Source organism: Meriones unguiculatus, assembly GCF_030254825.1.
Source record: "Meriones unguiculatus strain TT.TT164.6M chromosome 13 unlocalized genomic scaffold, Bangor_MerUng_6.1 Chr13_unordered_Scaffold_34, whole genome shotgun sequence".
Lineage (NCBI taxonomy): Eukaryota > Metazoa > Chordata > Mammalia > Rodentia > Muridae > Meriones > Meriones unguiculatus.
The window spans coordinates 5,748,438-5,760,467 of NW_026843646.1; the positions used below are offsets into that span (position 1 = coordinate 5,748,438).

Below are 12,030 nucleotides of genomic sequence, written 5' to 3' on the forward strand. Positions count from 1 at the left end.
TACAGTATCTTCACTATTAATCTGACTCTGCTAAACACTGATGGCTGGCACCAGGCTGAACTGAAGCTACAAAGAAAGAATCTATTACCTTAAATTTTGCATCTTTCTTGTTTCTAGAACCAGCACAACATGTGTGACCCTGTCAAGTTGGATTCTACATTGGGGTGGACAAGTTGGGATGGACCGTGCCACACTTGGACCACTTTTGGAGCAGGTTTTATATGAAGTTCCTTCCTGGCACTAGGAAACACTTTGCCTACCCCTTCCATTAATAGAAGAATTAACAGGGGGGATTGTTACTGTATGGACACCATCTTAGGCTTCAAATCCAGAGCTAGGACCTACTCTTTGATGGTGATACTTTCCTTGAAAATTATTGTCTCTGTTTCAGCATGTGACTGCCATCTGGAACTACCTAGTGATCTTTTTCTCTACAAACCAAAGACTTTACATTTATTTCTGCTCCACTTGTATCTTTCTTTCACTGTGTTCCTGGAATATCTCACTAACAATAACCATTCAACAGATTTAGTATTCCATGTAAGAAATACAGCCCATTATTTTTTAATTTCGCCTCACTCAATTTCTCAGGGCATGGGCAGAATAAGTATGATTTTCAGCTAAAATATTACACAAATGACCTCTAGCTTAATTTTCCATGGAGTCTATTTTCCACTGAAATCCTATGACCTGGACTTCCTCTGTCTGCATTACTCTTAACACTCTGATCTTCTAGGCCCCAGCAGAACAGCTGATGAAGCTCTGTATACAGCTTTCTAATGCCTTTGCCATCTTAAATCAATCCTGATGTTTTCCACTTTCCATAAAAAAAAAAAAAAAATTCCAGGTTCTGTGCAGCCGCTAAATCACTCTTTGCATATAGTTTTTGTTCTAATTTTCTACTTTGTTCCTGTGACTAAATCCCCTAAACAAAAGCATCTCAGGTCATGAATGGGCTTAGTTGTTTAGTTTGGTACTGTCAGATCACAGTCTATCATTTTGGGAGGTTAGCATAGAAAGTCGAGCTTGAAGAAAATTAGGGCAAATGCGATGGGCAAATATTTCTTGGGTTGGTCTCTTCTTTTACCTCTGTCTCATGCTCAGGTAATTGTCTTATGTGGCCCAGGCCCACTTACTTAGGGATATTGCATCTCTCAGTGGAATAGCCTTCCCACATCCATCATCCATCAACACAATCTCTCACAAATAGAGCAACCAGCTTCTCTGATGAGAGCATGCCTCAGATGACTGTAGGCTTTGAAATTTTGGCAACTGAAGTGAATTAAGACACAGAGATAATATATGAGAAAGTTTTAAAAACCCCAAAACAATGTGTTAACTCTGTCAATCGCTTAAGTAGCAGAAACTGAGACATTGAAGATTGCTACAACTTGAAAACAGAGATATACCAAGAAATGAGGAGGGGGAAGTCTTTAGTATCAAGAAAAGCAAAGTAAAACTGTTTCTCTAAATCAAGTTTCTAAATCAATAAAAACTCAAGGAATTATAACATAATATAAGAAATTTTCAGAAGGCAAACATATGTGATGGTCTATCACTTTCAAGAGAAACAATATAGCTAGACTATAACTAATCAAATCATGCAGTATACATAGCACCCTTGACAAAAGGAAACACAAAGATAGGCCTATAAATATAACACAGTTTTATAAGCAAATACAACAGGGTTATAGTCAAAATCAAAATGAAAGAAATCACTGACCAGCACTCAACTTGAGCATTCTGGTTCTTTCCTTTGCCAACAATAAAAATTCATTGGAGGTGGAGGGATATTCCAATTGAAGAGATTCCATTAAAGCATACAAATGTTTCAACATTAAAAAAAATAATTTTGATGAGTAAAATTATCTCATACTGTTATGAGAAATAAAATTATATCTGTTAGGATCAGATGGAAACCATATTGTTTTCTATGGCTGATGACTGGATATATGTATTCACCAGTGTGAGAAAATATAAACTTTTAAAAACCAAGTGGAAGAAAGAAGATTTTTAAAGAAACAGTGTGTTTGTATTATACACTTAAACACCTCCTTTTGCACTAATTGCTTTAAGGACCAAAATCATCTTCATGTAGTCTGTTTTAAGATCTCTTTCTTGTGCTTCCAGCTATGTTTGTATATTCAGGATGTGTTGTAGTATGTGGTGTGAATAAATTCCATAAATAAATCCAGACAAAACAATCAAACTATTGGAGGAAATCAATAAATTCCTTAAATAAAACCCTGAAACAACAAAGTAAGATATTGGTGGATTTGGGTGAAGTCTGACATCTCTGGATAGCCATTTATTTGCACTCCATGATGGTGAACTGTTTTTTCAGTGAAGGGCCTAAAAATCTGCCTCCTGATCTCTATGACCCCAGGTCTTATAAAGAGCCTCACATAGCCCTCAGGGCAGATTATTAGTCACACCTTTTCCTGTGAAGGAAACAGCTCCAACAAGCATCAGGGAATTCATAGAAATGGATCACCGTGCTGAGGATCTTAGTTTTAAGCAGTGACTTTCAACTATACTCAGAGATTTCTCCCCACAACATATATAGGATACTTAAGTACTGTGTTCTCCCTCTAGCAATAGGACCATGCTACTGCATGGAAAAATGAAGCATGGTAGCACTATATGTAAGCCAAGTATTCTTGACCCCTAGAGCCCATCAAATCAGACATTCATCCTCAAAATCCTTCCCTCTGCCCAAGGTTTATAAATCCCTGACTTCAAATAAACATGCTGGGGATGCATGCATGCTGGCTGGTTGTATGCCACCTGATACCATCTGCCTTCCATCATGGCCCCTGAGAGTCATCATGTATCCCCCTCTGGGTCTGATCTCTGGCACACTGGGCCTAAGCCTCACTGGGTCTGGGTCTCACCAGGCCTGTGTCTTGGTTGCAAGGCAACCAGTCATGGACTTTCACCTGCACCTCTGAGGTGCTTAGCACAGCAGCTTAACCAAGAATGGTAACATTTTGGTATTGCCATAGGCTCTGGAACACCTGAATTTACATTGGCGATCTCATTCTAAAAGAGTTATCTAGCTGTAAGTGTCCATAAAAAATTTTTCCAAACCATGGCCTAGTGAACATGGGTGTCACCCTAAAGTGTCTAGCTGCCCCTGAGAGAAATGGAAGTGCCATTCTTTATGATCTCTATCTGGAAGCTGAGCTTCAGGCCCCTGCTAAATGGAGAACAATTGAATGAAACACATTTTGGAAATAGGGAAATAGAAACAATAAAGAAAGCTGGCCATGGTGGTGCATGCCTGTAATCCCAGTACTTGGGAAGACAGAGGCAGAGATCTCTCTCTGACTTTGAGGCTAGCCTGCTCTAAAAAGCAAGTACAGGACAGCCAATACTACACAGAGAATCCCAGCCTCAGAAGAAAGAAAGAAAGAAAGAAAGAAAGAAAGAAAGAAAGAAAGAAAGAAGAAAGAATTTAATTTTTTTTAAAGCAGAAAGTTAGGAAATCCTGGAAATGAAAATTTTAAATACTACAACAAGGAACTACAGAGGCAACGTTCACACAGAAAACAGAGATGAAGGAGAGAAATTTAGGCACTGAATATAAAATATGAGAAATGGAAGACAGGTGTGTTTGCACACTTCTTTAATATCGGCACTCAGGGAAGCAGAAGCAACTGGATTGTTGTGAAGCCAGCCTGGTATACACAGTGATTCCAGGACAACCAAGGGTATATAAAGCAACAGTGTCTGAAAACCAAACCAAACAACAACAGAAAAGAACAGAAAAAAAAGAAAAGAAATGGATACATGTGTGAAAAACAATGTTAAATCTAAAAATTCCCTAACGCAAAACATCCAGCAACTCTGGGACATTTTGAAAAGAGAAAACCTGCTAATAATCAGATTAGAGGAAGAAGAATGAGATCAAATAAGATATTTTCAACAAAATCATACAAGAAAAAAATTCTTAACCTAAAGAAGAAGATGTCTATGGAGGCACAAGAAGCATAAAAAATACCAAAGAGACTGGACCAGAAAGAGTCCTTTTACCACAGAATAATCAAAATACTAAACATGCCGAACAAAGAAAGACTAATAAAGGCTGCAAATGAAAACAAACAAACAAACAAACCAAACTAACCAACCAGTCAGACAAACCAAAACAAACAAAAACCAACCAAGAAACAAACAAACAAACAAAAAATGCAGATCTATTGGAATTGATCCTGTATTGTCAATAAAAAATGATAGATGTTGAAGGGCTTAGACAGGGTGCTTCTGACTCGAAAAACCTACAGAAGCCAACACAAATTACTAACTGTGCCCAGAAGCTTTCAATTAGCAAATGGAAAAGATAAAATGTTCCATGAAAAGGTCAAATTTAAACAATATGTATCTATAAATATAGCTCCACACAGGGTGCTAAAACTACCACCACCACCAAAATACTAGGAATAACCATCACCGTTCATTGATATCTCTTAATAACATCGACTCAAATTCACCAATAAAAGGACACAGGCTCACAAAATGGATGATAATACAGAATCTATCCTTCTAATTGCAACAATCAGCTTCACATCAAAGATAGAAATTATCTCAAGGTAAAGGGTTGGAAAGAGATATTTCAAATACATGTACTGAAGTATCAAGCTGGTATAACAATTTTAATGTCTAACAAAACAGACGTCAAACAAAATCTAATCAAAAGATGGCAAAGGACAATACATATTCAAAAAAAATCATCCAGTAAGATGATAACATTTCAATACTTAACATCTATGCCCCAAATATAACAACACCCAAGTTATAAAAGAAACACTTCTGCAGCCTGCATCACATCATAAACTGACAGAAGAAGATTTCAATATATCACTCTCACCATTGGACATGTCTTCCAGCCCAAACTAAACAGAAAAATGTTCCATCTAACTAATATCCAAAATTAAATATACCCAAATTATATCTACAGAACCTTCCACCCAAACATAAAAGATTATTCTCTTCTTAGCAACTCATATACTGTTCTCCAAAGTTGATGATGAACACTGGAAGTCTCAAAAGATAAAAGAAACTTGAAATAACCTCCCGCATCCTATCAGACCATTGTGTATTAAAGCAGCACATCATCTATAACAGAAACAATAGAAAGCTTACAAACTCATGGAAACTGAACAACTCTCTACTGAATAAAAAAAATGGGTCAAGAATGAAATAAAGAAGGAAATTAAAGACTTTATAGTAGTCAATGATATGAATAAACAACATATCAAAACTCATAGTACACAAATTAAGTGTTGACCAGAAAACAGTTCATAGCACTAAGTACATACAGAAAAAAATCAGAGAAGTTTCTTACTAGAAACTTAACAGCACACCTAATACTCTAGAACAAAAATAAGTAAGTGTAACCAAAAGGAGTAGACAGTGAGAAACAATTGAACTGCATCTTCACTGGTAGAACTGTAGGAAGATCAGTTGTCAATGGATTGTACACAAGGCAAACCAATGTTTTTTCTAGAAATGGTCCAAAAAGAAGGCCTCAGCCTTCTGAAATATGCAGAAGGTCTGGCAAAGGCCATCTGTGAACTAATGAATGTGCAGATCAGCAAGATATAGGCAAGGTAACCTTTGTCATGGGGAAATGCCATAGGGGGGCCTCCCACAGGCCCCAGTATCAAATACAATTCAATCATGTCCTGTCAGCTTTAGAGAAACTCATCCACAAAACACTTAAAAGATTTAATGTCTGTTGTCAAAAGCAACATTTCTCTGTATGTAATCACACATATAAATGCTTCAGTAAATAAAACAAAAAATTCAGGAGAGATCACAAAACTAGTATTCTGGCAAACTGCTGTAAATGATCCAAGACCAAAGCTGAAATTGCAAATAAATGGCATTGAAATGGAAGGTTTAGTATAAACAGGAAAAGATGTAATTATAATTTCACCAAACTCTTGAAATCTGATTGGCCTCTTCAAGAAGTAAACATTCCGCTTCTAGGGATTGGAACTTTATCTCAAATAAAAGAAAGTGCAAGATGGGTCAAGTGTATAAGGACAGACAGACAAACAGAAAAATTAAATCCATATATAGCTAATACATCAATGAATTTAAAAGGATGTAATATTTTGCAGCAATGGAAAACACAGATTAACATTCCTACAGTCTCAGAAACAAACCATAAAATATAGAACACTTCTGAGGAAAATGTTAAAAGGTATCAACAAGAACAGTCACAGAATGTTCAGGTTGTCCTTAAGCAGGACACACAGTTTTGAAGAGACATTGGGTAAAAGAGAAAAAAGAACACTGAATTAAATGAGCTTGTATATTTTAAAGATGTTCTGACCTCAGAATTGAAACCAGGATATGTGTTATACTGGGGAAGAGGTTTTGCATTTGTTTCAACAGGAAAAGAAATGTGATACCATCAAAACTGATTAGATTTGAATAGTAGAGATCTCCTGAATAAGCAGAGGTAACTGTTCATCAGACAGTTTAGTCATTCAGTCCAAACTAACTTATAAAGACTAAAGTTTTCTTCTTAAATAAAAAGGATATTTTTGCTGTTTCATATGAAAAACAGGTAAGAGATTTAAAATGTTTTAAGTAAGATCAAAGGGTACAATCTTGTTGGAATAATTTGCAGTGAAGATAAAATATTTGAGCAAAGTTGTGGTAGACCATGCTTTTAATCCTAGCAGAGACATACAGTTCTTTAATAATTAGTTGTTTTCTAAATTTAGGTATTACAATGAATGGGATGTGGGTGTTTTATACACTTTATCCAGCATTTGGGAGGCATATGTCTTTTATATACTACCTGCAAGGCAGAGGCAGGTGCATAGAATTTACAGTGCTTTCATTTAGAAGCTACTTATAAAAGACAGGCTGAAATTCAAAGTGTCCTTTGTTATCTAAAAATAAATACACTTGAAGGTATATTTAATTGTAAAGTTTCAAAATACTTCTAACTTTAATTGAGATTATATTTTTTTTTCAAAAAAACATAATTTTTGCCATATAAAAGATATAACCTAAATATAAATATGTATATATATGTATAGATATAGATGATATAGATATAGATATAGATATAGATATAGATATAGATATAGAGATAGATATAGATATAACCTAGATATATACCTGAAAAGGAAATACCCCATCCTAGAATTAGGGATGGGGCAGGGTTTTTATTTTATCTTTCCAGGAAAATAAAAACATCCAACTCAGGAATATGGAGACCACTGGACAAATGAAAATTCTGAAGAAAAATGACAGCTCACCAAAAGAAAATGTCCAAAAAAAGGAGTAAACTGGCCAAGTGGTATCACCCACCTTCATGTTGTCTCTTCTGCCTTCTACAGACATAAGTGCAAATGGTCTTTTTGTGCTTGATAAAGGAGAATCCAAAAATCTCTATCTTATATCAGAAAGGCCACCTGGTAAGACATAGAGAAAAACAGAAAAATAAGTGATGATTCTATTGCCACTAATCATATATTTTCTGGCATGATATGACTTCTGTACTTACCACAAACTTCAATGATCAAGATTTTTCACAAATCAGTATTCGTGAAAAAATGAGGAGCTAAAATAAAAAGCCGAAAACATAAGCCTAAAATATAGCCAAGTTTATATGAAAAGACCTAAGGAAACTCTAATACAAAAAATGTGCATTTGATTGTTTAATACAAATTAAATAAACACAGATTTCATGACTCACAGAAGACAAACTCAATATGACACTTAAATTTGTATATTTACTACCCTGCAGATACTACTAATCTCCTTTCCAGAGAGTCCTTTTGCTCTGGAAATCTCTTGGAAAATGGAGGTGATCATAAAGATGGGCTATGGCTTGCAGTCCCTCATGTCCTCTTGTGAGTTCAAGCACAGCCCAGCCCTTGCCAACACTCACACACAAAACAATGTTGGAGAATATTTTAATATTTGTTTCCTGCTGCATGGATTATGTCAAACGATATCGAATCTGCCATATCCACTTACCTAAACCAGGCACACCTGACAAAATTCTGCATCTCAGAAAATCCTTTTGTGCCCTGGAACTGAATTTCCCTAAATCATGCCATTGTACCTGGTGGTAGTTGAAAGATTTAAAAAAAATGTAATCAAGTATTGCTGAAGGATGACCTCTTCCACCTCTTTTCTACCAGTTTCAAAACTATTTGTGAAATTTGTTACACAAAACAGTGTATGGAATACAACTTCAGCATTTCTAGAAATGAGACCTTTAGTTTTCCAATGTATCTACTGCACACTAAAAGCGAGGCCTGTGTGTGCACAGTAGATAGTGATATTATAAGCACCACAACTTTCTACTGCCCAGACTGTAGGATCCCCTTCTCCCTGGATAATCAATAGTGAGGAAAGGTCAGAGGCCAAGGGTTTCTGCCCAGGTCACCACATGGAGAACAACAGAACCACAGTCCATCTTGGTCAAAATAGGCCAGGCTGTGACAGCAGCAGACCTGCTCTGCCTAGCCTAGGAACAATGGCCCCACACTCACCATGGCATGGCCTATGTTCCCACTCACAGCTCTCTACAGCTACATTAGAGGAAAATCCCAGAACAAACCTGTAGACTAATTCCCACTGGTGATTTTGACGGCTAGGCCTGCCCAGAGTCCCTCATTACCTTGGACAACACAGCTGAGTCTCAGGACAGGCGTAGCTCCTCTACTAGTGGATGAAAAGATCAAATGATGCAGATAGCTGAGACATTCTAGTTTTGCCTTAACCCCTATAGGCACATAAAGCCTTCGTGTTGTCATAAAAGAATGAAAATCTCAATTGTTCTATTTTACCAATACAGATCCAGGAGCCAGATACTGGGGAGAAAACATGCTAGTTCAGAGAGGCAAAGAAAGCACCCATCTGACCCTGATACTCACCTCACCTCCAAGAGGAAAAAGCCCCAAATGCTCACCAGTTCAGATGACAGCTCAGGGCGGAGGGCAAAGGAACCCAAGGCCACAGGCTTTCTAGCTCAAAGCTCAAAAAGCCCAAAATCTACCAAGCTAAAACTCCTTCCACTTTTACACTTTTTCTTAAATACATTTCAGCTGAAAGTTCCACTTACTCTTTAATCCCTGTCAGCTGGTTTCTTGCTTTGCCTCTTGACCTAGGGTTAACATTATTTAATCCTGTGCACAGAGAGATTTTGAATTAAAGGTATGTTCTAGGGCTGATGGAACCATACCACAATCACCTGTTTACAACAAATTGTAAGTTCTTGGAATTAAGGTTTGGGTTAGGGCTCAACCACACCAAACAAAGCACAGGTTTTTACAGTTCACAATCTGAGGGATCATACTGGGATCAAATATCTTCAACATCCTCATCTTGGAAATGTTTTAAAATACAATCTTCCGCTTTCCCAGGGTACCTGCTCATCTTCCAAGATACAGGTCATTTATGTTGCACATTCCATTACATGATCAGTGTCCAACGCAGTCATCTCTACCTCATAGTTGGGAAATCCTTCAGCCAAACTTTAGTCAAAGCCAAATAGTAACAACCATTAAAAAACAAATGTCCATGAATTTGAAAGCAAGGAGTAGTTAATGGGAGCTCAACAAAAATGAGATATAAAACAAAAAGGTTATGGCTGTACCTAGGAATATTGGAGTAGAAAGTTTATTATAGATAAACAAGAGAACATAGTCAGACACAGGGAAATCTGGGACAGTCTAAAGTTGACATGACCCTGAGCTATGTGAGATGAGAGAAGAGAGGAAAGTGGAGAGCCAGAACACAGAGCCAGGAGGAAAAATGATAAATGAAAAAGACCAGGTAACCAAAACGGTTAGAATACATAAGGAAGACAGCTGGGAGGAGGGCAGCTCAACTCCTGGGCTAGAAATGTGTGTTTGACACCCATACCTTGTAACAGGTAAGGACTGAGGGATGCTGGGAGAACCTGACAGTCATGTCTATTTGATTTTTAAGTAGCCACCATAACCATTCATCCGAGCACTTGAGACATAAGAGTAGAGAGGAATGAGAAGTTTGAAACAATTTCATTATAATCTCAAAAATTATTTTTAAAAGTTGAAAATGGCTTTATGGTCCAATATTCTTCAGGTACTTCAAGTATGTATTAGAGTACACCAAGTATTATTCATACCTTTTCTCTCAGGTTGTTCATTTTCAAATGGGGGGTGGGGGAGGGGAAACATACCTGTTAGTCACTACCACAGCAGTTTGTCCAGAATGTCTGTGTTATTTGAATGCATGCAACTCTAGAAATTTGCTTCCCAGAAACAAGTTCACCAACTAATCCATATTCTTGATTCCCTTTGTGTATGACTGCTCCCAAATGTACAGTTTTCACTTTTATTGACCGTCTAACATTGATTACCTGACTCATTACCATCTTCCCTTCTCCCCCTCCCTTTCTGTGTTGCGACTATACAAGCTTCAAAGTAGGTCAGTGAACTCAGTTCTTACACAGGTCCCTCTTTATTTGTAAATGCCCACCTCTAAAAATTCAGGGTGTTCAGTGGACACACATTCATTGGTCTCTTTTACTTCACACTCAGAAGTCAGGGCCCATCTAAAAAGAGCTGCGGGTCTAGACACTGGGCAATAGGAGCAGCATTCTGTGTTCAAAGAAAATCTCAATTACATAACAAGTGAAATGTTGATCTACAGGAGACATTACTTTAAACATAAATATCAAAGCACTAGAGGAAAAGGAATGAAATTCTTAATGACTGGGGATTATCAGAGAATATTAACTAATAAGAGACTAAAGCAGGGATGCATCAACAAAATAAAATTTAATCATACTAACAACTGACTTTTTAAAGATTTATTTATTTAGTATGTATACAGTGTTCTGCATGCGTGTACACTTGCATGCCAGAAGAGAGCACCAGATCTCATTATAGATGATTGTGAGCCACCATGTGGTTGGTGAGAATTAAACTTGTAACCTCTGAAAGAGCAGCCAGTGGTCTTAAACTCTTAGTTGAAAAATACGCATAGGCATACTGACTTTGAAAAACATAACTTTGAAGGCCATTCTCTTGTAGAGGGAAAGCCATTAATAAGATACTGTTTAATGTTGTCCCCGTGTAGACTATTAGCTGCTGAGACCTGTAATCTGACAGACACAGCTTTAGCCAATAGCCTGTGTCTCAAAGTTGAACTGACAGAACTGTGTCAATGAGGATTGTCCATATGGGCATAGGAGAGTCCTTAAATCAAAAATCAATATTCACTGGATCAAGCTACCTGACCCAAATTGTACACCCACCAATCTGGTCTGCTTTCATTGGCATTCATGAATTAATAAATACACATTGGAAAATTACAAATTAAAAAACCTCATCCTGCCACATTTCTAGATAATCCTGGTCAGCAAACGTGCATCCTCTGATCCTAATCTCTAACAGGCCTGGTTAGCATACTACTTATCTGTGGAGTGTTTTACAGGCAGTCTTCCCTCGGCTAAATTCTAGTTTCTCAGCAATAGTACATCCTTTACATCATCAGTTCTACTCTTCTATATCATAGCTTGATATTGGAGTGCTCTCTGACACAGGACATATCATTTACAACTCCCACAAAATCCAAATGGATCTTTTAGAACTTAGAGAACCTACCTGACACCCCCAAAGATCACCAGGAACTAGGACTAAAAAAGGTCACCTAAAGGTCACCAGACTAGTGATTCTACCCCAAGGTCACCAGGAATTGGGCCATGTCGTAAGATTCCCTACCCAAGGAACAGCCTGAGGATAACCACAAGGATGGAAAAGTATCTTAAAGTGGGACAATTGTGCTGAGCACCCTACCAACCTTGTAGTAGAAGATTCAATGACACAGAAAATACCTAACATTCCTGACGCCTAGAGATAGCTTGCTCAATGTTAGTTATGTTAGCTAGCCAATCACTTTGTAAAAAGCTTGCCCTTGCTGAATGTCACCCAATCGTGTAACTGTTAAACTGGAACTTTCTGGTCCTTCCTAAAACCCCAATCAAAACCCTGCCATGGTGCTGCTCAG

The 12,030-nt window shown here is 37.4% G+C and overlaps 1 pseudogene; it reads right to left on the reverse strand.

Annotated features, from left to right (window-relative positions):
* Positions 1-12,030, reverse strand: part of LOC132650908 (zinc finger protein 431-like) — an 80,628-nt pseudogene that overhangs the window by 44,615 nt on the left and 23,983 nt on the right.